Raw genomic sequence first — 26810 nt, 5'->3', positions numbered from 1 at the left:
GAAAATGACTGATGATTCAGTAATTAACTCAATAAATATTTATTGAATGGGTATTATGTGCCAGGCACTACATTAAGCCCTGGGCACTTACCGATTGTAGTGTCAGAGGGAAACGGGCAATAAACACGTGAACAAATAAATAAGTTGATGATCATTGCTGGGAAAAAATAAAACTGATAATGGGAAAATCAAGGTTTCTTAGCTTTTTTTGTGCTGAGGACTCCTTTGGTGGTCTTGTGAGGACTATGACCCCACCTTTCAGAATATTTATAAATGCATAATACAAGAACATTGGATTACAAGAAAACCAGTTATATTGAAATACAGTTATCAGAATATAAGAAACAAATTCATTATTGAGTATGTGTGCTTCTTGATTAGTGCATTATCAAGACCAAGAGCAACAGTTCTAATACACCCCTATAATTTTAAAGTAGGATTAATGTAAATGACATTTTGAGATATCTGCCTCTGTTATCATCGTATACGTAACTATCTGGGTTGTTTTATTGATAACAAAGTTAGAAGTAGCATTAATACTCTTCTAGTTTGTCATTCACTTTTATTTATATATATATATGGAAATGGCAAATTTGAGTTAGAGGTTCATAAAAGTAAAGATGTAATTTTTCTCATCCAAGTTCATGGACTTCCTAAATATTATCCAGGAACTTCTTGGGAATCTGTGGCCCCTGGGTAAGAACCTTTGCAATAGAGAGTGATTTGTGATGGGGGCTGAGCTGTTTTACTGAGAGATGAATCATGTGATTTCTGCTTTTAAGAAGCCATTCTGGACATATAGATTAACAGAATAGAATTGAGAGTTCAGAAATAAACCCATACATCTGTAGTTGATTGATTTTTTTTTTTAAGGTTGTCAAAATCACTCAATCGGGAAAGAGTAGTATTTGTTTTAAAAGGTGCTGGGACAACTGGATAGCCATTTGTAAAAGAATGAAGTTTGTTTGACCCTAACCTTACATCATATACAATATTAACTCAAAAGGGATCAAAGACCTAATGTAAGAGCAGAAACTATTAAACCTTTAGGAGAAAACATGGGGGTCAACATTTGTGGCAATAGATTTGGCAATTAATTCTTAGGTATGATACCAAAAGCATAAGCAACAAAAGAAAAATATAAATTGAACCTGATCAAAATTTAAAACTTTGGGTTTCAAAAGACACTACCAAGAAGTGAAAAGACAACACATAGAATGGGAGAATACATTTGCATATCGTATATCTGATGAGACTTGTATCTAGAACACGTAATGAACTCTTACAACTCAGTAATAAAATACAACCCAATGAAAAATGAGCAAAGGATAGATATTCATTAACACATTTGTCGTCAGGGAATTGCAAATCAAAACCACAATGAAGTACCACTTCACACATACTAATATGGCTGTAATAAAAAAGATAGCTCATAACAAGTGTTGGCAAGGGCAAAGACGTGGACAAATTGCAACCTTTGTAAATTGCTGATGGGAATGTAAAATGATGCAGTAGCTTTGGAAGGCAGTCTGTCAGTTTTGCAAAAAGTTAAACATGGAGTTGCCATAAGACGTGGCTATTCCACTCCTAGGTAAATACCCAAAAGAAATGAAAATATATGCTTGTGTAAAACTTGTACCTGAATGTTCATAGCAGCATTATTCATAATAGCCAAAATGTGGGAACAGCCTCAATGTCCATCAGTGGACAATTGGATTAACATAATGTGGTATATCCATGCAATGGAATATTATTTGGCCATAAAAAGGAATGAAGTACTGATACATGCCACAACATGGATGAACCTTGAAAACACTGTGCTAAGTAAAGAAGCCAGTCACAAAAGACCACATATTGTATGACTTCATTTATATGAAAGTCCAGAATAGGCAAATATATAGAGACAGAGGATAGGTTAACATTTGCTGTAGGCCTTGCAGAGTGGGAAGATTGGGAATTGATAGCTAAAGGATGCAGGATTTCTTTTTTAATAAATTTCAGCTGTTTTATTTACTTTTTAATGTTTATTTTAAAATTTTTATTTATTTCAGTTTTGGTTGCGTTGGGTCTTCTGCGTGCGGGCTTTCTGTAGTTGTGTTGAGTGGGGGTTACTCTTCGTTGCGGTGCGTGGGCTTCTCATTACAGTGGCTTCTCTTGTTGTGGAGCATGGGCTCTAGAGCGCAGGCTCAGTAGTTGTGGTGCACGGGCTTAGTTGCTCTGTGGCGTGTGGGATCTTCCCGGACCAGGGATGGAACCCGTGTCCCCTGCATTGGCAGGCGGATTCTTAACCCCTGTGCCAGTGGGGAAGTCCCTAGGGTTTCTTTTTTGAGGTGATGAAAATGTTCTAAAATTGATTGTGGTGCTGGTTGCACAACTCTGTGAATATACTAAAAACCATTGAAGTGTACACTTTAAATGGGTGAATTGTGTGGTGTGTGAATTATAACTCAATAAAGCTGTTAGCAAAAATAGTCATTTTGATTGTGATGCAGAGAATAGAGTGTAAAGCACAAGATTTTTTTTTTGGCGGTACGCGGGCCTCTCACTGTTGTGGCCTCTCACGTTGCGGAGCACAGGCTCCGGACGCGCAGGCTCAGTGGCCATGGCTCACGGGCCTAGCCGCTCCGCGGCATGTGGGATCTTCCCGGACCAGGGCACGAACCCGTGTCCCCTGCATTGGCAGGCGGACTCTCAAGCACTGCGCCACCAGGGAAGCCCAAGGTTTTTATCTTGCAAAGAGAGTATTTGGGAGGCTGTTTCATTAGTTCCAGATGAGAGGGTGATGTCTTGGGCTAGGAGTGAGGCAGTGGAGGTGGTGAGCACATACTGTGGGGTATCATGGAAAGAATGTGCTGTTTAGTTGAAAATAGAAGTCAGGAGTGACTTCTAGGTTGTGAACCTTAATAACTAGTATTTTCCTTATAGAAGACCAGAGTTTCAGTTCCAGTCTGTAGAAATATTGAGAGGATTAGTGGTTAGACCTGAACACTACAAAATTTCAGAGAGCTCGGTGGCAAGGTATTATCATCATCAATTTCACTGTAACTTTTAACAGGGAAGAATATTCATTGTGTGTATGCACACACACGTATTTACATGCATACTCATGCATTTAAGGCAACAACATAAAAACCACACACTTCAGAAAACCAAGGCAGGGCAGAAGGAATGAACCACTAACCTCACTACTTCTCATGCCAATGCAAATTTGTTCAGCAGAAAGAGATCAGCGTAAGTAGGAAAGGGTCTATTCGAGAATTTATGTATCTTAAACGTGTTCATCAAGCATAATGTGTCAGTACTCCATTCCTTTTTATGGCTGAATAATATTCCGTTGTGTGGATGTAACACATTTTGTTCATCCATTTATCTGTTGATGGGCATTTGGGTTGTTCTCACCTTTTAGCTATTGTGACTAATGCTGCTATGAACATTTGTGTACCAGTATTTGTTTGAATTCCTATTTTCAATTCTTATATGCCTAGGAGTAGAGTTGCTGGGTCATCTAACAATTTGAAATTTTTGAGGCATCACTAAACTGTTTTCCACAGTAGCTGTACCATTTTACGTTCCCACCAACAATGTGTGAGGATTGCAATTTGTCTATATCCTTGTCAATGCTTGTTTTTTTTCCTATTTTTTGTTTTGTTTTCGTTTGCTTATAGCCACTATTCTTTGTCTTTGATTTCTGGAGTAAAAGCAGCTTACGCCCAGCATTTGATTTCCACCCTGGTTCATGTGAGGGGCTTTGCTCCATCTACCATGACAGTTTTAGGAGTGGGCCAGCAGGGCAATGTGGGAAGAGCAGGTCTGTCTCTTTCTAGGAGTGTAACCTTGGGCAAGTTATAATCTATGGGAGTCTCAGTCATTTCACCTGTACAGTGGCCATGATACTACCTACCTCAACACTAAGGTGAAGATATGAATAACTTCCTAGCACATGACTAGAAGGTAGTAGGCTGAATAAATTATCTTCCTTCTCAACAGTGAATACCGGTAGAGGGAAAGAGATGGATTTTAAATAATCTGCTTTTAAATTCTTACTATTTTTGGTATTGAACTTTACCGAGTGTTTTCTTTGCAGTGGGTTTCCTGCCAACTCATGCTTGATGAAATTAATACTGAAATTTTCATGTATTTATTCTCTATGTGTATACCTGTTGATGGGGGTGAGAGGGATGAATCTGTATGACAAAATCAGGAAGATAAACTACCCACCTCTTGATCTTAAGATTCCTCAGATTGGTGACCCATCTTTGTTAACTTTCCACAGTGTCCATGGTTCAGGATGGACTTGGAGTGGTTATTGATCAGAACATGGCCTGCTTATCATTCCAACAAAATGAAAAAGCTGTGGCCCACAAGCTGCTTCGTTAACTTTGGAAAAGTCAGCAACTATATATTACTCATCATGTAAACCTGCATCCCTACATAAAAATTCAGCTACATCTTCTAAATAACACCCCCTGATAAGTCCCAGTGATACAGTTTTCATGGTGGATTTTTTTTCTTTCTTGGTCTCACGTGCTGTAGGTCCTCACCTGGCAAGTGCTGAGGGCCACTCCTCCCTTGGGGTTGGGCCCTGATGGAGGGAGGTGCCTCGTGACTACAGGTGGCTTGAGCTGGAATTTCTGATCACTGGTGGTGGTTAAATAATGGGAGAGAATGAGAAAAGCAAGAAGAGTGTTTAGGCCCAATGCCCAAATAGCTCAGAGCATGGTAGACCAAGGAGACACCTGGACAGACTAATAATATTGCATGCCTTCAAATTGATATTCTTTACATCTTTATTAAATATTTATTTAGCGAAGAGACTGAGCTTCCTGTTGGGGAAGAGAAGGAGGGGGAGGAAGAAAACCGCTGCAGAGGTACCTCTGAGGCTCTGGCCAGCCACCTCAGAGAGCCTCTGTTGGTCTTTGAATTTGTCCTTACAGAGTCTTAGCTCTTCACAAATGGATTGTCCGTGGCTTCTTCCTAATCATGTGTAGTCAGTACTCCTGCTGAAAATACCATTTTTTGATCGTGTTACTTTTCCAGTGATCTCTCGGGCATCTTATACATTGACCCCCAGGACACTGACCGGTTGGCCCAGCCCCTAATTCACCTCGGGCCAAGAATTTTCCAAAAAGTTTTTAATGAAATGCTTACTCTGTGGCAGGCACTGTGCTCAGCCCAGTGTAAATGTCACCTTAATTCATCCTCACAGCAGCCTGTAAGGTGGACACTAGTATTACCCCCATTACAGGTGAGGAAATCAGGGCACAGAGAGGTTAAAGTGGCAGCTAGGATGTGGCACAAGGGGGATTCGAATCCACGTCTTTAACTTTAATCCCTACATTTGTCTTGGGCAAAATTGCATATTATTTCTTTCATTCAAAGTCAGGATTCTAGATCCTCTGATAATGATAACAAGTGAAAGCAGTTTGGGGACAATTTGATCCTAAAATATCACATGTACCAACCCTAGTGATTTATTTCAGAGCGAAAGCGGTTATAATCCCAAAGTATAAGTATACATATAATGTAATTCTTTCTGAGAACTGGTGGGAGCTACCCATCTATAAAGGTGGTTCTGTTTTAGTTTGATTCCTAGGAAGTTAGCATCGCGTCATAATTCGCATTCGGCAGTACTCTCCAAGTCCCTGACTGGCCAGAGCTTTAGAATGATGGGACTCTGAAGTCCGCAGGCATCTTCGGGGGCCCGGTGAACCTCAGAACCAGAACCTGGGTTTAGTCAGGCGCTCAGCAGAGAAAGTGATTGATTGCTTTTCCTATTGCAGCTAATTACCAAAAAAATGCCAGGAACTTAATGGGGAAAATTTTCCACCTTCGGCTTTTCTCCGTGGACTTTAAATTGCTTGACATTCTGTCTGTTTCCAGGGTGTTGAGGGTGTTGACGTCAGTGTTAACGGCATGCACAGAATAATTATCTAATATGCCACGAACTCCATGCTATGGTCTGGCAAAGGAAATACTGCCCCAGGGAAAGGGGAAGCTGGATTATATAAAAGCAATAAGCTTTTCCTTAATTACTCCCGAAGAAGGAGAATTCTAGCTTTTAAGATAAACTAAAAGTACAAAAATAACATATTTTGCAATGAGGGAGGTGCATCTCTCTCTTAGAATACTAAAATTGTTTTCAGGACGTTGGCTCTTTGTAAAATGGAGACCATAAGAATCTCCAGTTATGCCCCCAGGAGTGTGTGGCCGTCCCAGTATCCCCCCCCCCCGCTTTTATCTGAAGCCCCTCCTTATGGGGTGAGCAGATTTCCTCCGAGCCGATATGCGTCATTCCTCTTCTCTCCTGAAAGCATCCTGGGCTGAGCGAGGGAAAGATAAATGACTCCCAGTAGCCATGTTGTAAGTTACTTAGTGCTAGTTGGCAGTTCTTTTCTCCCTGGGAAGGGTTTGAAATGAGATTGTGTTCGACAGACTGTCCATGATAAATGATTTTCTGAGTAAGAAATTGCTTTCAGTGCTGACCCTCACCAAATCACCCTGACAAACGTTTGTGGCTGCGGGGGACCGTCCGTTGCCATCTCATGCTTGGGCGGGAGTGGGAGGCTTGGCTCTGCAGGCAGAATGGTCCAGCAGGCTGCCTCCTGGGTGGAGACAGAGGAGGGACAGGGGTCTTTGTTTCTGGACTGTGCATCTCCTCTGCTCCTTTCCGCTGATGTTAACCTTTTAGCTGAAAATCCAGAATATTCGAGATCTGAGAGAGCAAGTGGAGAGACTAAAGGAATGGATACATCTGTTAGTTCTGGGCTGTGTTGTTGTTTCCATGTTAGGAGTGAGGCCACTAATATCAGTTATAAATAGAACAGCGATATGTACACACAGCGGGGGCATGAACCTTCTAGGCGATGTTCTCAACCTCTTATTAGTCTGTGACCCTTCCTGAAAAATTGTAAAAAGAGCATGCGCTCCTTCAATATTATTTCACATTTCAAAAGAGATTAAATACCACGTCTAAAAGCACAAAGGGCTGGTAGAGCATGCCTGTTCCAGCTGTTCAGAGCCCTCCTTCCTCCCCTAGATTCTTGGGAGAACATGGGCCTCCTGCGTGATGGTTGCATGTCTCTTGGCAACAGAGGTCCCAGGGCGTTGGTAGGAAGGTACCTCTAGAGCTAGAATCTGGGGTCTGAACGGCAGCATCACGGAGCTGTTTAGTCAGGGCCCAGGTGAGATAATGATCCTTCGGGAGGGGCCCATAGTGCTGTCTGAGCTGTGGACGGGACCTCAGCAGTTTCGGTTTCAGAGGAGGTTGTTCCCCTCCTCTACGTGGGCATGTGGCCACCGTGGCTCCTTGGCTGCCTGTCGGGTCCTGGTCCTGAGGTCACAGGAGGAGGGCCACAAATGCCTCTCCAGTGATGGTTACACAGTGGCCCACGGCCCAGGCCAGCACTGTGAGCTGCCTGTGGCCAACTGCAGGAGTGTCACAAGCCTCTTGCTGCCTGGGTTCAGAGAGGAGACACAGTGGGATGCTATACTCTGAGGGCCTATGCTAGGGAAAAACTGGCTCCCAGGTGGGTGGGGGCAACAGCGCACCCCAGAAAATTACTTGGGATACCAGTTGGCTTCTGTTGCGATTTCAGAAGCCAGGCCTATTGAGAGCTTGCTGGTCTCCTGGGGCAGGTGGAGAACGATGGGCCATGCTCCCCTTCCGCACCTAGTTCTTCCTGAAATGATACCCCATCTTCCTAATAGCCTGTCTTTATACACACACACGGGTAAACTGAGGCCTGAGAGGAAATGTACATGCCAAGACCACCCGGTTGGTCAACTTCAGTGCCATCCTGTTTTGCGGCAACATCCATTCCCCTCTGTCTGTCCTCACCCAGCTCGGATCCTCTCTGCTTGGTGTGCCCAGTGACATTCTCCCCTCTCTCAGGATACTGCAGGGGCGGACTCAGTAAGGCAACATGGCTAGTAAAGCTGAGAGTCAGTAGCCTAGCATCGCCCACTGGATTGACATTTTTCATGCATCCGTCAAACATTTATTGAACCTTATTATGCACCAGGCTCGGTGCTGGGGCCACAGAAGAGAATAGAAAAAGTTTCCTGCCCCTGAGGGGCTCATAGTCTCAAATGGAATCTGACAAATGATGGTAGTGGTAGTAACAACAGCAACAAAAGTATATTGAGTGCTTACTCTGTGCTCGTCCGCAGTCGAAGCATTTCCTTCTTATCAGCCCATCTAAGCCTCGCCGCCATCACCATCCTCACTTTCTAGGTGAGGAGGCTGGGGTTCAGAGAAGGCAAGGAGCTCCCCAAGAACACCACGTCAGTAGTGGGGGGCACCACCACCACCTGGATCCTGGGAGCTTCAGCTCCAGGGATGGTTGCTCTAAATTGGCACTCCAGCTGAGGTGGGTCTGGGACAGGGTGGGTGTAAGGAGAGCGGTCAGCACCTTCGTGGGTGAGGAAAAGCTGCTCTAGGGGACTGATGCTTGAGCTTGGGTCCTGAGTCTTCCCAAGGTGTCCTGGTCTTCGGCATCATGCACTGGGCTCAGGTTCTAGGTGCTGGGATTGCCCCACAGCCCTTTCTTGTAGTGTGAGGACCCTGCAAAGGAGGTGAGTTTTCCAGTGTTCTCCCTCTAGATCCAGGGACTTGGGAGCTGTATGCAAAGAGGAGAATTTGCATATCTGTTTGCTCAGCTCTGTTTTCAGAACAGACTTTCAAAGTCACCGTAGTGTGGGATCAAAAGCCTTTTAGGAAACTTTCAGAAGTAATGTGGCTCTTCTCCCCAACTGGGGTTAAGAGTCATGGGCCTTGGGCCATGCCTTGTTGGTTAGAATAGAGATTGGAATAATTGACTCTCTGTTTTGGGAGCAGACACATCTAGGGCTTATTAGATGAGCTGAACCCCAGGTGTGTCCAGGTCCGTGGAACTGTAACATCCCAGATGTATAGCAAATATGGCAAAAGGAGAGAGACAGAGGCAGAGATCGAGGCAGACCAGCGCATGGGAAGCTCCGCCTTGTCTGTGCCCCAGCTTTAGCAGCAGGCCGATAGCAGAAGCGTGGCAGGGAAAGCTGTCCAGACCCTTCTGTGAGCCCCAGGTTCGTGTGGGAGAGGCAGTGGGCTTGTTCAAGGCCCACCCTATTCTGGAGCTTGCCTGATGTCAGGTGGCTATACCAAGTAGTGACACTTCCCATATACTTACTGTCCCGAATCTCTGGCTCGTTGGGCTGTTTGGTTCTGCCAGTGAGCCAGCATCACCCAGGTGCTCCTCTTCACTTTGCCCATGACCTCTGCCTAAGGTCACCCTCCTTGAAAATGTGCTGCCTAGGGAAGTGACCCTCGGTCAGGGGACACCCCCCCAGAACTGAGGAAGGAAAGGAGGCATGGCAGCCATCTGCTCTGGCAGTGGCTCTTAGAACCTTTGGCCTGACCCTCCTGCCTTCTGGGTTTCCTTCCACCATGTCTCCGTGTCCAATCAGGAAGGTATCCTAAGAGATCACTACTGTCATGTGGTTCTCATTCTTGATTCATCCTGGGCACATTCTCACTCTCCTGCCCTCTCTTTTAAACTTGTTAAAGACAGTTTCTTTAAGTGGAGAGTAAGGCTGGTAAGTAGGACTTTAAAGATGACAGTACAGGTGGGCAGGAATCACCTGAGCAGTGCCAAGGTGAGCAAGTGGCTGGGTCAGTATCACCCAAAAAACCAACAATAGCCTCTCACAACATGGTCTGATGAGAAAAACTATGACCACTATAAATAGCTTCCAAATTATAGTTCTTCATAGCCAAAGAGAAATGTCATAAGTATTTAAATGCAGTTCACCTCTGCAGTAGCACACACCAGATCCAATCCATAACGTAAAATCAGGTATCTAGAGAATGGCAATCAGCTCCAATCCCTGACCTGGTCTCAGCTAATTACACTAAAGGTTTTTTTTTTTTTCTTTTTTCTGGGGGTCAGGGCAGCTTTGCCTTGGGAAGCAGAAATGCAGAAATGGGGTCCCCTTGTCCCCAGTGTTTTCCTGGCCCTATTTCCCTGGAGTCTGGCCAATAAAACAGGAGCCAGCTAATCAGGATGTTTCTGGAATTATTGCTGCTGTTCTGGAAGCCCAGCAGCCAAAGGATCTAGAATCGTTCCGTTGGCCTTCACCCCAGAGGGCCAGCTGGCTCAGGTAGAACCAGGCTGTCTTTGGGGTGGAGAAGATGTGGTCTTGCAGCAGGACCCCTGGTGGCCGCCTATGCAGGCCCCCTCAGGTCACTTTAGTACCTTTATAGTGGTGCAACTTCACATTCTACGTGACTGAATATTCAGACCTCGCTTATCGTATTATGTTGGATGGGAGGGGGCGGTAGGTTCGAGTGGGTGGGGAAGCGGAAGGTTGGAGGTTTATTTTAATTCAGATTGGGCATTTCACTATGAGAGCCATAAAAACGATTATAATCTAATATGATGCTCAGAGAAGAGGGCTCCTACTATCTGATTCTTGTGGATTTCTTAGGGACCGTCCCAGCCTGATTGTCTTTGTAGAGTAGTGACCTTTATCTGTAACAAAGCCTGAGATGCATCTCCCGAAGACAGGAGAGCAAGTTCGCTGCTAATGAGCCTAGATTCACCTTCTTTTCTCCTGTAGAGAGGATTTTCATTTTGCTGCTTCTGGAGATGAATGCTATGTGCTTTCATGTATTATTTTGTTTAATCAATCAGTAAGCCTGGAATGAAGATGTTATTATGACCATCATTCTACAGCTAAGGAGAGGGAGTCTCAGGGAAGTTAGGACGGTGGTCTAAATTCATACAGCCTGTAAGTGACAGAGCTGGGATTTGAGTCTGCCTGGCTCCAAAGTCTAGACTCTGCCACTCTGCATCCTAAATGTCCTTGGGATGCAGTGGTTAAGGTAGGTATGGAGTAGTTCTTTAATGCTTAATGCTCTTTTTTTGGAAGGTGGTGGAGGACATAGACCTTCTTAAAATTTTTATGAAAATTGTAGACCTGTGGGTGGGCGGAGAGTCAGGGTACACCTTGACCCCACAGTTTTGCACTCGATTTCCAGCAGTCTAGGGGACTGTGGACACCATCTGTGGATTATGTAGGCCTACGGGAGTCCTGGGATCTCAGGTTAAGCTAATTAGGGTTTGGGGTGCTTCATTAAAAGTAAAAGATTCATGGAAATCCCCTGGCAGTCAGTGCTTGGGACTCAGAGCTTTCACAGCCAGGACCCAGGTTCATTCCCTGGTCGGGGAACTGGGATCCCGCGTGATGCATGGTGCGGCCAAAAAAAAAAAAAAACAAAAGTAAAAGATCCATTAACAATTTTTAAAGAAAACGATTGAGTGATTGGAAGACCATTTCCAGAAATTTCTTTTTGGTTCTTTAGGAATAAAGAGCAGGGAAGGAGAAGGAGGATGGAGGGGAGATGAGAGAAGGGAAGAGGAAGCAGGATGGGTGGCATTAAGGAATTATCCAGCAAGCAGTAAAAGCAATTTGCACTGTGAATAATTAAGGTTGTTCAGCCCCTCCGGAGTTGGCTGAAGCACTGTTCACAAGCACTTCCTTCTTTCAGGTTAAAATTAATTGGAGTGGTGGTTTATTTATCTTTTCCCTCAGTAAACCAAATGACTCATCCTGATTTATAAACTTTCCACCTCTCCACTGTCTATTAAGGCCAGTGGGGGTGAGCGACTGATGATTTGATTGTACTCCCCAGGGCCAGTGTTTGTAGAACCCAGACGCAGGTGGCCGGGTCACTGACCGCTAGAGACTTCTCAGAGCCCGGAGTCTCTAGTTTCTTTGAAAAGGGAAAACAGGTGGCCGCATGAATGTGGTTGTCTTACATGTCTTCAGGCACACTTTTTTGCAGCAACTGGAATATATGGCTAAAAAGGGTAAGGAGGATTAGACCCAAGAGCTTGGGGATTTTTATATTTCAATACTAGATAGAGTTTCTCAAACCCACTGGGAAGGATACTTAATACAACTCTGCTTCTTGTATTTAGAGAAGACGCCTGGAGAAGGTCCCCCCAATATTAGAGTGGCCCATGTAAACATGCACCACAACGATGCAGAATTCTTTTATGTGGCTTATCTCCTCTGCTAGGAGTTTGTAATCTCCTGAGATTTCAGAAATAAATAAGACCAGGAAACACCTTTCAGCTCTGAGGAGGTAGAACACCCATCCCAGAGCCTGTTGGTCAGTCTTCTGAGACACTCCAGAGGAGACCTGCCTCTGCAGTGACCCTGAGAGGCCTCGGGGCACAGGGCTGCTGCTGTGGCTCTAGATTCTGACCATGTGGGGTCGACTCTTTCCTCTAGCCCTGCCCAGTGGAATGACCTTGACTAGAAAGAAAGACTAGAGGTTAAAGCACAGCTTTGGCGGCCAACCGCCTGAGCTCACGTCCTTCCTCACCACTCACTGGCTTGACGAACTTGGTCTTAGCCTCCTCTCTGTGCCTCACTTTCCTCCTCTGTAATAGAAAGATAATAACATAAATCGTAACACAAATAAGTTTTTTTGTTTTTGTTTTTTTGCGGTACGCGGGCCTCTCACTGTTGTGACCTCTCCCGTTGCGGAGCACAGGCTCCGACGCGCAGGCTCAGCGGCCACGGCTCACGGGCCCAGCCGCTCCGCGGCATGTGGGATCTTCCTGGACCGGGGCACGAACCCGTGTCCCCTGCATCGGCAGGCGGACTCTCAACCACTGCGCCACCAGGGAAGCCCACAAATAAGTTTTGTATGAGGATTAATTGAATGAACATATGGAGGCACTTAGAACAGTGCCTTTCATGTTTAGAGGATTAGAACAGGGCTCTCAAGGAATTTTAGTTGTTGTTATTATTTAAAAAAAATTTTTTTTTTAATTTATTTATTTTTGGCTGCACCATGCAGCACGTGGGATCTTAGTTCCCTGACCAAGGATTGAACCCACGCCTCCTGCATTGGAAGTGTGGATGCTTAACCACTGGACTGACAGGGAAATCCTCCTTTTAGATATTATTATTATTATTTCGACTCTGAGTTTCAGGTTCTCCACTTGTAGAAAGGTGCTGATGATACTGGGGTAGTCTTGAGGATGATGAAATAATGCAGCCAGTGTGCTGAGCACAGTGCTGGACAGAGCATTCATGCTCATCGGTGTTCGCAGCAGTGGTCATAACTCCAGTGACAAGAAACGCATCACTGGGTCTTGGCAGTTCCCACTTGGATTAAGACTTGAGGTTGCTGAGAAACCTTGTAGCAGGTCAGAGCCCTTAAAATGTTGATCTGCCCCCTGTCCTAGGCGGCTTCAGTCAGTGCCAACACTTACAAGGCCTGGGCAGCATGTCTCTTGGCACCCAAGATGCCAGATCTGCCAGGGTATAGGATTTACACATCTATCCACCACCCCTCAGTTTGGGCACAGTGAGCCTGAGTACCTGTGTCCTTTGTGTGTTAAGTTTCTAGTAATAGGGCTGGTAAAAAAAAAAAAAAGAAGCTCACTGATACTAGTGCTGTTGAAAAAAGTTCACTGGTAATAGTGCTTTGAAGAAATGAATGTATTAGGGTTCTTCTTAGAAGAGTGGTTTTAAGATTATATTATGCTGATGGAAAGCAGAAAAAAAAAAATCAGTGCTCCTCCCTAGGCCCTGTGCTCTAAAAGGGTAAAATTAATCTATGAAGCCTATCTGTGAAGCAAAGGCTCCAGAGCCATGGCTCCACTGCTAATTCTGGTGACAGCAGCGATGTAGAGGGATGATGGTCACTAGATGAAGAGACTCCGACAGGTGCTACAAGAGCAGAGGATGTGAAAGACTTGGGGATGGGTCTAAAAAGCAAAAACGCATTTAAGAAAAAAGGAAAAGGTCTCATAAGCATTGAAATCTGACCCACAGGAGAGCAAGGACCTTCCTGAGATCATGGGTATTTGTGGGCTGTCGGTGGGATTGGGCAAAGCTAACTGCCTCTGTCTCGTTGATGTGGTTGAACCACAAGGGTGGGGCCTAGCTCTGAAGGGCCTTCTTCCTTCTTCCCGGGTTAAGGAGAAAATGCCCATAGGAGTCAGGCTGGACGTAATACAATAAGAAGTGGTGGGGACTGGTGTCACCTGTCTACAGGGGACACCCTCTCAACTGTAGTGAATTATTGCCCGGTAGGAACATGGAGCAAGTCTTTCAGATCTTCTTTTTATTCAAGTGATTCTGGAAATACAGTTGTTGGGTTTTTTTTTTTTTTAATGTAATACTTATGATTTTAAAAAACCATGTGGTTGGCCATTTGGCAACCTTTGACTGTAGAAGACCAGGAAGCGGCTTTGTATGTGTAGGGCAGCCGTTGGTGTCAGCTGGGAACAGCGGGCTACACTCCTTCAGCTTTGGCCACCACCCCCTCAGCTGTCAAAAGAGAAGGGCTCACAGCTTTTGGGGGACCTGATGGAGATAGTCTTATCCTCCAAGCTTCTCCATCCCATCACTGCCAGTGGTGGTCCTAGAATTCCATTCCAGGGCTTACACTTCCTCGTCCTTTTCTGGAAGGCATCCCTGCAGCCCTTCCATTAAAACATAATGGAAATTTCTATTATAAATAGGGTAGACAGGTACACTTTTAAAGTCTTTTAAAAATCTTTTGGTCTCATGATATTCCTGTCTGCCGAGGACCCAAGGGAGTTATGGGATGTTTATGTAGAGGTGGGCCCCACTTGAAAAGACAAAAAAAAAACCAAATTGAATTCAGAATGGAGGTTGGGAGTTGACTATTCTCAGCACAAAAGGATTTTTCTCATTATAAAAATTTCCATCCCAAGGTTCCATCACAGTGTTCTTGTTGAATTTACAATAGGATTTAGTTAATAAGTCAATTTGACCTACACATAATTTTTAGCAAAACATCTGCAGCATAAATTGAGGCGCACCTGCACTTCATACCACTTTTTTCTCACTTTGTTTTTCATTTTCCACTTTGGTCTGTCTGTGTCATCTTTAAGTGTCTCTGTGTTTTCATTCTTACAGTTTCTGGGGACTTCAAAACAAACCCACATATTAAATGTAGGAAGCCAGAAGCACTCTCCGTAATTGGATAAATGGATCATAATTCCTCTTCCTTTAATATGTACCAGTTGTTGGGAAGAGACGATCAAGGAAAAGGTGGGGGGATGAGATGATGGAGATTGATCTGACATCTACACCTCTATAGCCAATACTGAGAAAGTAGGGTTTATCAAAACAACTTCCACAACATAATGGAGGCCTCTGCTCTCAAGATTTTCACATTGAACTTTTCACTTATGATGTTGTGGCAGAGTGGAGGCTTAGAGACAGGGCTTAAAGTCCTGGCTTTTCTAGGTACTAGCAATGCAGACTTTCTGCAGCCCATTTTCTTGTCTGTAAAATGGGAGCATAATGTTTATCTTGAAGTGCAGCTGTTGAGGATTAGATGAATGATGTGTTCAAAGTCACCTACAAAGCCAGCGTTCAGCCTATAGCACTCATTTGATAAATGTTGGTTCTTTTTTTCTCATGAGTGAGTTCATGGTGAATGAATTCCCTCTCAGGAAGTAATTCCTGTTTAGAAGGCTTTTGGAGCTGATGCCTAGAACCGAAGAAAGCTACATATTTCATTAATATGGTACAGTTTTCTCCCATAGTTTAATAACATCTTTAAAATCAAGAAATGTCTTTATAACTGATGGCTTCTTAAGGCAATAATTGGCACATTTTTTCCTTCTTGGGGACACATAAAATAGTGGTCCATCTTCTATTGATGACAACTTAGATTCAGTGAAAATGAGTATTTATAGTTTTAAAGGTGAGGCTATAGTTATACTTTACACGTGTAACGTATAACTTCTTCTTCACCCCCTCCCCCTCCTCTTCCTCCTCCTTCCTCTTTTTCTTCTTCTTAACACTTTTATTGAGATATATCTCATATACTATAAAATTTAACCATTTGAAATGGTTCAGTGGTTTTTAGTATATTCACAGACTTGTGCAACCATCACCACAATCTACTTCTAGGATATTTTCGACACCGCCAGAAGAAACTCTCTATCCATTATCACCCATTCCCAATCCCTGCCCCCAGTCTTTCCAACTCTGGACAACCACTAATCTGCTTTCTGTCTCTATGGACTTGCCTATTCTGGACATGCCACATAAATAGAATCGTATAATACATGACCTTTTGTGACTGGCTCCTTTCACTTAGCATATTGTGTTAAGGTTCATCCATGTTGTGGCATGTTCATCCATGTTGTGGCATCCAATAATGTTCCATTGTGTTGCTATACCAAACTTTGTTTCACCACTTATCAGTTGGACATTTAGGATGATTCCACTTCTTGTCTATTATGAATAATGCTTCTATGAACATTGGTGTACAGGTTTTTGTGTGGATATATGTTTTTATTTCTCTTGAGTATATATCTATGAGTGGAATTATTGATCATAAAATGTCTTAGCTTGGGCTGCCATAACAAAATACCTTATACTGACTGCTTAAACAACAGAGAGATTTATTGATTACAGTTCCAGAGGCTGAGAAATGTAAGATCAGGATGCCAGCATAGTGAGAGGCCTCTTCTTGGCTTGCAGACAGCCACCTTCTTCCTGTGTCCTCACACGGCAGGGGAAGAGAGAGAGGGGGAGAGAACAAGCTCTCTGTATCTCTTCTTATAAGGACACCAATCCCATTTTGAGGGCCCCACCCGTATGACCTCATTCAAACCTAATTATCTCCCCATCTCCGAATACTGTCACGTTGGAGCTTAGGGCTTCAATATACGAATTTCAGGGAGACACAATTCAGTCCATAGCATATGCATCTCTATGCTTAACTTTTGGAGACCCTTTGGCTTCTTTCATTATCAGCTCTGTTCGGGCTCCAGTTTTTATAGTGACCCTTATGAGTTTACTATGAGTCACATACTCTGCAGCTCATAGGTGCTAACACCATGGTCATTCATTTATTTATTCAGCAGAAACTTAATTACCTGATCTGTGCTGGATACTCTAAATCAGCAAGCCAGTAAACATGATCAGGGACCATTTATAAACTGGTGGGGGGGGGCAGGCAAAAAAAAAAAAGCAAAAATAAAACAAAAAATATTTTAGAAAAATTTCTGCATTCATGCCCTGAAAATAAAAGAGGAGACCAGTCAAACAGAAGATCGCGGTGGCTTGACATAGTGGGATGGTAAAGTAGGGAGTTAAAGAGAAGAAAGACATTTTGGGCAAGACTCACTAATGGACGGATGTGGAGCAAAGGAAGAGGAGAAACAAAGGGTCCTTCCTCATGTTTGGCTTTAATAACAGGCGGTGCCGTTTACTGAGAAGGGGAGAGCTGCATTGGGAGTAAGCTGTTTGGGAAGAAAGCAGGGGTTTTGTCATGGATATGTTAAATTTGACAAATCTGTGAAACATGGAAGAAGGGATATCAAGTAGGAAGTTGGATACAAAAGTCTAGAACCGGGGAGACACTCTGTGTTGGAGTTATACCTTCAGGAAATAAAAAGATGATTTTGAACTCATGGGAATGGGTGGGATCATGCAGGGGAAAGAGGAGAAAGTGGCCCAGGGTGGAGAGAGGAAGGTCTCCAACATTTAGAGACTGGGCAAAGCAGGAGCAGCCTGGATGGGAAACTGAGAAAAGAACATGACCCAGGAGGGTGGGATGGTGGAAGTCAGGGGAAGAGAGTGTTCCAGGGAGGAGGAAGTGGTCCACTGCCAAATGCTGCTGAGACATCAGGGAGGACAAGGGTCCAGGGTCACCTGCAGAGTTTATAACACTGGTATCATTGGTGTCCTTGACAAGGGCAGACTTAGCAAGTGGTAGGGAGGGGGCCAGGGTGAGGTGGATGGAGGACCGAGCTCTTTTGGAAATTTGACCGTAAAGACATTGAGTCGAGAATCTGAGTGGGATGTGGGATCAAGGGAAGTTTTGTTTTATACAGTGGAAGATAGCTGAGCACGTGTATACTTTGATGCCAGTGTTCCAATCGTGAGGGAGAGATCAGCACAGACAGAACAAAGCTGAAAGAGCATCCGTGGAGGGTGTGGCCTTTTATAGGAGGAGGGGAACTTGCGCCACTGGGTGAGGTGGCAAAGAGGAGGGACTGGACGGCTGTGAGTGCGGGTGTGGGGGGCTGCTGGTAGGAGAGAGTGAAACTTGATCTGATTTCATGTATTATTTTTAATGACAGTATGAAGTGAGGCCATCAGCTGAGCATGGTGGTGCAGAAAAGGACATGGCAAGTTAGGGAGGAGAAGAGAAACTATGAAATAATGGGAAATTAGAAAGCAAACCAATTCAAGAAAAATAGCAGCTTGCTGGTTAATAATGAGGGTCAGTTTGCAGCGTAAGATCATGAGTTTAAAGTGAACCCAGTCACTTCAGTTGTGTGGTTTGTTTGTTTGTTTGTTTTTGCGGTACGCGGGCCTCTCACTGTTGTGGCCTCTCCCGCTGCGGAGCACAGGCTCCGGACGCGCAGGCTCAGCGGCCATGGCTCACGGGCCCAGCTGCTCCACGGCATGTGGGATCTTCCCGGACCGGGACACGAACCCGCGTCCCCTGCATCAGCAGGCGGACTCTCAATAACTGCGCCACCAGGGAAGCCCAGTTGTGTGGTTTTTATCCAGGAAATTTCAGCTACCCAGGAGCCCATGGGGAACAGAGGAAGAGTTAAGACCATCGTGGGGAAGGACTTTTGTTAGGGATGCAGGGTGGCTCCAAAGGGATGGTGATAAGGCTGGATTGCGAAGAGGGGTGGGAGGTGAGGCAGGAGAAAAGGGCTGGCCAGGGGCTTGGGAGTTTGGAGGTTTCCCTGAGGTTGAAGAATGATGCCAGTGGGGACTCTTGAGCAGGTGAGCCCAAGAGGTAAGAGGTCATGGTTGAAGAATGGGTTGTTTGGGGTCATGGTTTCAGATGTGCCACAGGCGCTGTTGCTAGCCAGGTCCAGAGCATGTCCATGGAAGTGGATGGTGGCATGCAGTACAGGGAAAGGTCACAGATATAAGCACAACAAGGAACCGAGAGGCCAGCCTTTCTGATGGTTCATCTGTGTCACAGTTATCAAGACGATGAGAGGAGGTGGCGGGGATGGGGAGGACCGTGAGCCAGGAGCTAGGTCCTTAGTCATACCCTCTAGACCCACTTGTAACTGTGTGTGATCAGGATACATTTTGCCACCCTGTTTCTTGTGCCTTGAATACAGCTTCGAATTTAAAATCGATGTACAGGAATCAAAGTTTCAGAAGTTCAAGGCCATCCCTTGCAGCTCCTGCTTTATGTTTTAAGGGTGGTTGTTGGGGTGACCTGTCCTTGGAGATGTGGTTGCTTCTGCCGTCACAAGTGCCTTCTTCAAGCCTCCTCTACTGCTGCCTTTGATCTGCACAGAACATAAACATCAAGGATTCGATTAAGGAGAGAAAGAGGAATAGAAAGTCTAAGCCCAGATGCTGAAAGGTACCTTTCAGGTCTCCAACCTCAGCTGCATTCCGCGCGTGTAGGACCAGAGCTGTTTTAGCTCTTTTGCAGTGTGCCCTGTGAATTAGACCACGTTGTTATTTACACATCGTAATTGGATCGTTGCACGTCATAACAATGGGATTTCAACAGTTATTGTTGTACGTTCTAATTATGTGATTACTCAGGCTTTCACCAATCATGTAATTAGATTTAATTACGCCAACTGCACAAATAAATGATAGTCAACTACAAATTACTTAAAATAAAATCCAGAATTGTGCCTACCTCGGCAGTTGCCCCCAAAACAAGGTAAGAAAACAAGTGAAGGAAGAAGGCTTATGAAACCGATTAGCAAGTGAAAGGAATGATGTGGTCTGGACAGATCTTTAAGGATCATGGCAGGGAATCACCTTGTCTAGAAGTTTCCTGTCATATTTTCCTCGAGCAGAGGAAATGGTGGTAAGAATTGAGGATGTCGAAGGCAAGAATATTGATACGCCTTTGCCGTGCCCCAGAGCAGATAGTTTTTATTTCTTTAATCAGGAAAAGGGGGAAGGGGAGAGAAGAAGAGGGAGCAAAGAGGAAGAGATTGATGCGAGAGAGAGAGAGGGAAGATTAACAAACTTGGCATTTAGTAATTAAAAACAGTACAGTACGATTTAGTGTGGAGCCCAGAATCACATAAATTTGAACAATTCAAGTTTATTATTGGAAACTTGCCTTTAGTCCTTACCTACCTCGCTCTGGCATTTTTGACTTTTTCTTTCCTTCACCCTTGGTTTTGTTCCCCAAACTCCTTCTGAGGTTGTTATTTGAAGTTAGAACTTTAGGGCCAGGAGCCTGGCATGGTCTTTTCAAGACGAAATGTGTGAGACCAAAAATTAATAGGAGAGACACCCATTATTTGAAATACGGAATACAGAATAAATGTAGCACTCATGATCATTTTTCATTTGCATTGTCTCTAGTTGTTGGATAGTTTTGGACTGGGGTGCTGAGATCAACTTGAAAACTGGGTGCTGTATCACAGGGGACCAGTTTGTTTTTGTTTTCTTTCCTGTGGAGGCATCTCAGAGTAGTGGCCATGTCTGAAAGTAAGTTTTCTCTGGCTCGAGTCTCAGAGCCAGAACGGAGAATAGTGGTAAATGTCACAGTGTTCCCAGCTTCTCCTGTGCCCGAGAGAAGGGCTCCCCTGGTGCTTCTAGAGAGGAGAGGCAGAGAGCTTTCTGTGGAGGTGGGAGCTGCACCCATCTGGGAGGATGGGCCCACCACCTTTGTGCTCCAACAAAGAGATATAATTGGTAGGTGCCATTTAAGCACATTTATACTTAGGGAAAATTACCCTCTGGGCTTGGCCGAGTCCTGCATAACCACTGAGCACCAGCCTTGCTCAGCATCTGCTCCAGGACCTTACAGCGGTTGACAGGATGAGGATTACTTCAAAAGTACCCATAATGGCTGGTGCGTGTACTTGACACCGCTATAAAAATAAGTCTCGATGCTGTTGAGGGTCAGATTGGGGGATCAGTGTACTGGGTTAGCTCTCCCCTGTGCATTAAAAATGAACAAACTTGGGCTTCCCTGGTGGCGCAGTGGTTGAGAGTCCGCCTGCCGATGCAGGGGACAGGGTTCGTGCCCCGGTCCGGGAAGATCCCACATGCTGCGGAGTGGCTGGGCCCGTGAGCCATGGCCACTGAGCCTGCGCGTCCGGAGTCTGTGCTCCGTAATGGGAGAGGCCACAACAGTGAGAGGCCCACGTACCGCAAAAAAAAAAAAAAAAAAAAGAACAGACTGCATAGCTACAATAGCACAAATGAGGAAAAAAAAAGTGCATTTAGATCTAAAACAAAGGCATATTAACGCATTCTCTTCTCCTGTGGGTTCTTCTGTGGAAGCCCCCATATGGACAGTGGAAGCTAAGGGACCTTAATCTAGACATATTCATCTGTCCCTTGGTTTCTCCATAATCCTGGAATTGTGTTTCACTTTCTGTGTGGCTATGATGGGCATTCATTCCTACATGGAGGTTAATGCCTGTTAAGTTCAAGCCACAGCTATGGAAGGTGGCACCCAGGAAAGGGCTGTACAGTTGTGTTGGAAAGTTCAACAAGTGTGGAACTGGAACTAAGAGAGAGGAGTTGGGCTGGAACTTTGGGGCCCAAATATCTCTTTCCCCATCTCTCCAAATCCACCCGATCCAATAAAGTAAAGCAGATGGTAATCAGCCGGTCTGCAACAGTGCGCCATTCCACTCTCCACTTCTCAGAAACTTAGTGTGATGTGGAGGGTGTGCTGATATTAAGCAGCCAAAGCTCTTTTCTAAATGAGAGTAGAAGCACCCAGGGGCAGGGCAGAAGTAAAGACGCAGAGGTGGAGAATGGACTTGAGGACATGGGGAGGGGGAAGGTTAGCTGGGACGAAGTGAGAGAGTGGCATGGACATATATACGCTACCAAACGTAAAATCGATAGCTAGTGGGAAGCAGCCGCATAGCACAGGGAGATCAGCTCGGTGCTTTGTGACCACCTAGAGGGATGGATTAAGGAGGGTGGGAGGGAGACGCAAGAGGGAGGAGATATGGGGATATATGTATATGTATGGCTGATTCACTTTGTTTTAAAGCAGAAACTAACACGCCATTGTAGAGCAATTATACTCCAATAAAGATGTTAAAAAAAAAAAAAAGAAGCATAAGCAGTTTGCACAAGTCAACTTGCTGAGCCGTTATAATCTGCATTCCAGATTCTCAGCCCTGCGCTAGCCGCTCCTGGTTTGTTCTTCTAAACAGAAATGCCATTGCAAAGATTCAAGTGCGCTGTGCTGATGGGTAAAGGCATGAGCAGGAGCTAGCTTCAGAGTCTTACAGAGGCACTTCCCTACCTAGGCATCTCTGGTATGCATGCAATTCTGGCGATAACACGCTCAAGGAAAGACATTCTACAAAACGCATCTCATGAGCGCAGGAAGCACCACACAAACTGAACAGGTATCAGCAAAGAAGGGAGGGGAAGGACCCCGCATGGCCACATGGCCAGTCACCAGGAAGCAGCCATTTCTACAGCCAATATTTATCACATGGTCATGAGGTCAGGCGATGGCTTAGCTAGCTATCATTAAGGAATTCTGACTTTAGTTCCAATTTCCTCTCTCTAGGACTGTAAGCAGTTTCTGTATTTATTGAGAACTTACTGTGTGCAGCGATTACTATTTTACTCAGTAGCACCACTGTGATGTTCTCCATTTGATTGATGAAGAAAGGGAGCCTCACCAAGTTTAAATAACTTGCCTGAGGTCACATGGTTACTAATTGGGACCAGAATTGGAGCCCCTGGTCTGAATCCAGAGTTCTTTTTCTTCACTCCAAAATGATACATCCTGTTATATGCCAATATCTGTGGAACCCTGGATAATTCATCATTGTAAGCACATTTTAAGTGTGGGAGATTGGCATGGGTGGGTTCACATTTATTTAGGGGCACTCTTTTATTAATGTACATAATAAGAAGAGCTTTGCATTAATAGGCTGTCAGTTTCTTCTTCACATAACCTAGGAAGGCAATTGACAAGGAAATGTTCTGTTTTGCCTTCAAGTGAGATTGGAAGTATGTTATTAAGTGTAAATCAAAAATTAGGTGTCAAACATCTTTCCAGGTGCATATATTATAGACTATTCAATTATCAAGGGACTCCTTATGTTGGAATAAGAGAGATGAAAATCCCTTGATGTGGGTACACAAGTCATATATACATAGGAAGTGAGGTGGGAGCAATCTCATGCTAATAATCGTGGTTTGACAAGGGAAGCACCATTATTAACCAGAGACTTAATCTTAGTGAGGTTGAGATAGGACTTCAGTCCTCTCTCCCTCCTTCTTCCCTACCTCCTGCCTCCCTCCTATTTCCCTCTCTCCTCTCCCTCCTTATTCCCTCCCTTCCCTCCCCGCCGCCGCTCCCATTCCCTCCCTCCCTCCCTTCCTTCTTTCCCTTCCTTCCTTTGGATCTCCATTTATTTGTTTATTCATTCGGCAAAGTTTATTGAGTCCTACCACGTACTGTGTTCCAGGCACTTGTTTAGGCTCTGGTGAAGCAATGAATAAGACAAGTTTTCTGCTTTCATGGAGCTTGCATTCCAGTGGCAGTGGACAAAAATGTGGGGATTTGGAGGACCAGAAAAAAGATTATTGTGGTTGGATCTTAGTGGGCAAGAGAGATAGTGATGTATGGAGAAGGAAACTTATGGCAGAAACAGAGGATTTCCAATGTGCAGCGAGACCTACTCAAGACAGATGGAAGCTTGGCTCCTGGCTTCACATTTTTTTTTAACATCATCAACAGGAAATGAGCTAATGAGCCCTTACTAGGTGCCAGGGACTATCTAAGCGCCTGTTAGATTTTAACTCATTTAAACTTCACAACTCCACTCAGTGGATTTTAAAACATCTCTACCAAGTTGAAAAACAATGAATTCAATGTCAAATGAATAATTCTAAAAAATCCTTTTATGGAATTAACAGTGAGTTAGGACACAATGACATTACGGTTTTTGTTTTGGGGTTTTTTTTTTTTCAGTTTTTAACAGTGGTGATGCTGTTCTAATGTAATGGCCTTAGCACTCATACATACTTTTTTAAAAATTAATTAATCAATTAGTAATTAATTTTTGGCTGTGTTGGGTCTTTGTTGCTGTGTGTGGGCTCTCTCTAGTTGCGGTGAGCTGGGGCTACTCCTTGTTGTGGTGTGCGGGCTTCTCATTGTCGTGGCTTCTCGTTGCGGAGCATGGGCTCTAGGCACGTGGGCTTCAGTAGTTGTGGCATGTGGGCTAAGTAGTTCTGGCTTGTGGGCTCTAGAACTCAGGCTCAGTAGTTGTGGCACACGGGCTTAGTTGCTCCGTGGCATGTGGAATCTTCCTGGGCCAGGGCTTGAACCCCTGTCCCTTGCATTGGCAGGCAGATTCTTAACCACTGTGCCACCAGGGAAGCCCCATACATACTTTTTTTTTTTTTTGCGGTACGCGGGCCTCTCACTGCTATGGCCTCTCCCGTTGCGGAGCACAGGCTTCGGACGCGCAGGCTCAGCGGCCATGGCTCACGGGCCCAGCCGCTCCGCGGCATGTGGGATCTTCCCGGACCGGGGCACGAACCCGCGTCCCCCCCATCGGCAGGTGGACTCTCAACAACTGCGCCACCAGGTTTTTTTATATACATACTTTTTTAAATGCAGAAAAGTATTTTATATTTAATGGGATTATTTTAAGCTTTAAATTAAACTAGTGTTCTTCCTATTTATCGTGAAACTGGCTTATTTGCAGATTGGTCCACTGAATGGATCCATTTGTTTTGTTTGCTCTGTTCACACTATGATATCATGCTGTTCATAGTTTCGTCTGAGCTGAAGTGGTGTTTTGATTCATAGAATTTTGTTGCTGCTCATGATAAATGAATATCATTACATCTCTGCTTCTCCGCTGTTAGCTCACACATAACTACAGATTGTCTTTAGAATTGCTTACCCAGAGCACCGTGTTTTAGAAGCTAGTGACGACTTTAAACTTTTTTACAATTTCATACAATTTTAGAAAATCATCCTGATTTTTAAAAATCCATTTACTATTTAGGGAGAGAGATGGCTAGAAGGAGCTGTCCATCAAAATATATGCTGATTTGAGAGGACAAATTAAAGGGAAAGTCAAAGTTAAATGATTTAAATGCTTGATTCAGAGACCATCTTTAAGGGAACCTTCACCACATGTGCGGTCTGGAGTGATAGCTGTGACAGGACTGATCTTCATCTAAGACTGCATTAAATGTTGTTGTATTTTTCGGAGGTTAGAATGCATTATCTTCAGCATTATTTGAATAGTAGAGCATGTTCCATATCCAGTAAGACTAGTCTGTTTGCAGGCACACCTTTTGGGTTCAAATCCTCATCTGAACTCACCCCCTGTGCTTTTATGGGGATCCTTAATTTGTCTCTTCTTACTTCAACACTTGATTCTTTGGATTGGGTTCCTGGAGCAGTGGTTAAGCAAGTGTGACCTGTGTTGATATCTCTGGATTTTCAGTTTATGCTGCTAGTATGCTTAATGTCAAGTTTGGATCAACCTTCCTGATCTAGAGCACAAAAAATAGATATCATCTGAAGATAATAGAGAAGAATGAATTGAGACTCCAGTCATCTCTATGTATTATTTCCATCCTGGCCTCCCCGTGATAGAAGATAATCCTCATCTAACGAGAAAAATACAGATCTATTAGTTTGAGAGAAATGAGGTTTAATTTAGTTTTAGGCATTTCATTTTGTTATACCTAGTGACACAGAGAAATCAAATGCCCCAGTGGAGAACCTGGTACCATAGGATTTAGAATCTCCTGTAACCCTCTCAGGGCTTTGGCTTTTCACAGCTAGTGGGTCAGTTGGCTTCAATGAGTGGTGAATCTTGCTATCTCCAAGACCATTCCCATTCTAAGGCTTAGAATCTTCTCCTTCCCACATCTTAGGGGAGATAAACTGTAACTCTCCTGGAACAGAGGAGGAGTCCATAAATTAATCTTTTGAGGACACTGCATCTACTAGGCATTGTAGTAACATCATGGCTGATGTAGTAATTGTCATACTATTTTAAGTTCTCAATCCATACAGGATCCTGGGGCCATTTAAAGTCAAGTGAGAAGTTGGGATTTCTCTAGTAGGCTTGGCACTCATCTTGGTGCTATTGGATTGTGATCAGTTTTCTCCAGATCCTTCCATTTCCTCGCTCTATCCTTTTATGTTTCTCCTCTTCCTTAAACATTTGTTGAGGGTCTACTACTTGGGCACTGTGCTAGCAGGAACACAGATGTGAAAAAATAACCCCTCAGCCCCCACTTAGGGAGCTCACCATCTATAGCAGAGAAGGGAGGATATGAGCAAACAAAAAAATGACCACTGAGTGAGTTACGAGTGCCACAGTGGAAGCACCCATGAAGAAAGGGAAAACCCAGAAAAGGGCTCAGTTCCCTCCAGGCGAGGGAGTTTAAAGTTTAAAGGGAGGCCTCCTGTAGGAATAAGTAAAAGTTTGCAGGTGAATAGCATGGGTGTGAAACAGAAGGGTCAGTTCAGCAGCCCATTCTTTCTTAGCTGGTGTTCATTCTTACAGATGCCGGATAGTTCTGTAAGTCTTCTGTTTTCCATTGGTTAACAAATTCCTAAAAATACATGTATTGCAGTTAGGATAGGACCCTTCGTAGTGGGAGCTTCTGGCTCCTCAGGGAATGGTTTGAATAACTCATTTGTTTCCAGTTGGAGCTGTCCTGGTTGTTTGTCCTTTAAACAACTAGGGGAAGATGGAAGTTCCAGACCCCTTATGAGCCCAAGCCACCTGCAGGTTATAACAGCGTTAGGTTAACAGCAAGGCCACATCTTCTATTTCAGG

At 44.4% G+C, this 26810-nt stretch overlaps 1 protein-coding gene across 7 annotated transcripts in view; it reads left to right on the top strand.

Moving 5' to 3' along the window:
- KCNMA1 (potassium calcium-activated channel subfamily M alpha 1) overlaps window positions 1-26810 on the top strand; it is a 747855-nt gene that overhangs the window by 391307 nt on the left and 329738 nt on the right. The gene's annotated exons all lie outside the window — the stretch shown is intronic.

This window comes from Grampus griseus (assembly GCF_964374135.1).
Source record: "Grampus griseus genome assembly, chromosome: 16".
NCBI classification, from domain to species: Eukaryota; Metazoa; Chordata; class Mammalia; order Artiodactyla; family Delphinidae; genus Grampus; species Grampus griseus.
The sequence above is the reverse complement of the archived record's forward strand: the minus strand, read 5'-3'. Positions and strand labels throughout refer to the sequence as shown.